This window comes from Carassius auratus, unplaced genomic scaffold, assembly GCF_003368295.1.
Source record: "Carassius auratus strain Wakin unplaced genomic scaffold, ASM336829v1 scaf_tig00037506, whole genome shotgun sequence".
Taxonomy (NCBI): domain Eukaryota; kingdom Metazoa; phylum Chordata; class Actinopteri; order Cypriniformes; family Cyprinidae; genus Carassius; species Carassius auratus.
In genome coordinates this window covers 45,001-47,500 of record NW_020526386.1, presented here as the reverse complement: position 1 = coordinate 47,500, position 2,500 = coordinate 45,001, and the positions used below count along the sequence as shown (strand labels likewise).

Here is a 2,500-nt window from a genome sequence, read left to right as displayed (position 1 = left end):
TATTATATTATATTATATTATATTATATTATATTATATTATATTATATATTTTTATATATTTTATTAATTTGTGCTGATTTATTTATTTTATGAGGCATTAGTGATTAATTAATTGTATTTAATGAAATAAAATATATATTATATTATATATTTTGAGTGAAGAAAATAAAAACCTATTTTTAGGATTGATTACATTTTTTTTTATTAATTTGTGCTGATTTATAATTAAAATAATTATTTATGGTAAATCAGCATAGTGCTTTAAAAAACAAAATGTATGTGTGTGTGTGTATATACATATATATAAAACAAAAAAGAATAGTAAAAGTGTTTGACTGTCTTGCTCGAATCAGTGCAGTGTTACTGAGCAGAAGAGACGTCTGTAAATCATGAATCCTCAGTTCACAGGTGAATATGATCTATCTCTGATCTCAGATGTTGCTCAGATGATCAGTACAGTATATAACACACAAGCAGAGACTTCACACACATTCCTGGCTCTGAACGCCGCTCCGCTCTGTATGAGAAACAGATGAGAATGTAAACCTCAGCCTGCAGAGGAAACAATTACAATAAGTGTTCTTTATCTGAGCTTCACAAGCAAACAGACGCCAGGAGAAAAGTGTGGGAGGCAATGAACGACAAAATGAAGAAACGCATCCTGTCGCCCTTTAACATTACATCCAGATCAACTTCTTTTACTATTCAAAAATATGTCTCTGGTTTTATTGTGAATGATACATTTATTTATAACAAAATATATATTATTATATATATATAATTTGTGATATTTATGAGATATTTATAATTATACATATAATATCTGAGTAATATTAACTACATGCAATTATGCATAATTAATGGTTATTATACTAGTAAGTAAATGTAACTTGTGTAACAATGTCACCTTAAAAACCTAATATAGACATATAAAAAAATAATAATTAAAATGAAAAAAAACACAACAACAAATTAATAAAACTTTAACTAAAAATAAATAAAAATCTCTGTAATTTGTTGTGTGTTTTCATTTTTTGGTTTTAGTTTATGAGTAAAAATATAGTCTTTTTTTCTGAGTATTTTTTTTAAATAGTTAATATAATGTTTAAAAATTTTAAGAGAATGATTTAACTTTTAATTGTATTTTTAAGGCAGTATTACAGTCTTAAAAATTCATAAAAGACCCTGAAAAAGACTATAAACAAACTTCCACATTCATTATATTATCTTATGCTTTCAGTCTCAATGTGAATTATATATTTTTGTCTAGTTAGTTTTAAGTATCAGTATTAATGTATTAAAATGTATATAAAATAATACATTTATTATTCATTTATTATTTATAATATATTATTATATAATTATTATTATTAATAATAATTATATATATATAATTTTCTTTTTTTCTTTGGGAATTTTTTTTGAGCAGGGGTTGTTTTAGATGTTTTGTTTTTATGTTAATTTTGGTTAGTTTAGTAATTTTTGTGTTGTGCTTTCCTTGTTTATTGTTAAATGTTTTAGCTTATTTAGTTTTAGAAATTAATTTAATTTGCTGAAATAAAATGAGCTGAAGTTTTTACTATATTTTATTTCAGTTTATGTTTATTCTATTTGAAGTAATGAAAAAGTTTTTTTTATACATGGTTTGACATCTACTTAGCATTATAATAACCCTAGTCTTCATATAAGACTCATAGAAGAAGTTAGCGAGTGATGTCATGCTGATTTTAGAGCTCTACTCATACAGAGCTAACACTAACCGGACACAGGTGTGCAGCTGAAGCCGTCGCCATGGAAACCAGGCCGGCACAGACAGGTGAAGGAGCCAGGGGTGTTGTGGCAGATGGCATCGCTATGGCAACGGCCCGGCTGGCACTCATCGATATCTGCATGACACACACACACAGAGAGAGAAAACCACTTCAGCTTCAGAATCAGCTCTATATGAAGGAATGCACAGCTGGTGTGTGTTATTAATGTATGTCGCTCTCCCACGGCCCAACAAACACACATGTGTGCAATGTGAGACCGAGCCACAATCTGTCCGACTATCAGCCGATGTCAAGTGGGAGAGAGAATGGGGGTGATGAATAACACACAGCTGTGGAGAGCATTTCCTGTCCAGATTACAGCACTTCCTGTCTCTGGGGACCCTGCTGTCTGCTGAGAGACTCGTATTACTGCTGGGTTTCAGTCTCGTTGATTCTGTTGATCGTTTATCACTCTGAAGAAAGTGCTGTAGGAATAAATGTGATTTGTCTTGAGGACCGTCTTCAAAGAAGCATACGAGACTGATCTGATCTCAAACGAAACTTCAGTTTACTGCAATTCAATGCTAATCTTCTGTTTTTGGTTAGGATTGAAGGGGGTAGAAATTGAGTAAAAAAAAGAAAGAAAAAGAAATCACTAAAACTTTTACTGAAATTAAAGTGAAAACAGAAAATATAGAAATACTTAAAAAAATAAAAAATGAATAAGAATGACAAACAAATCACTAAC

The 2,500-nt window shown here is 29.7% G+C and overlaps 1 pseudogene; it reads right to left on the bottom strand.

Annotated features, from left to right (window-relative positions):
* LOC113083284 (nidogen-1-like) overlaps positions 1 to 2,500 on the bottom strand; it is a 26,556-nt pseudogene that overhangs the window by 6,492 nt on the left and 17,564 nt on the right.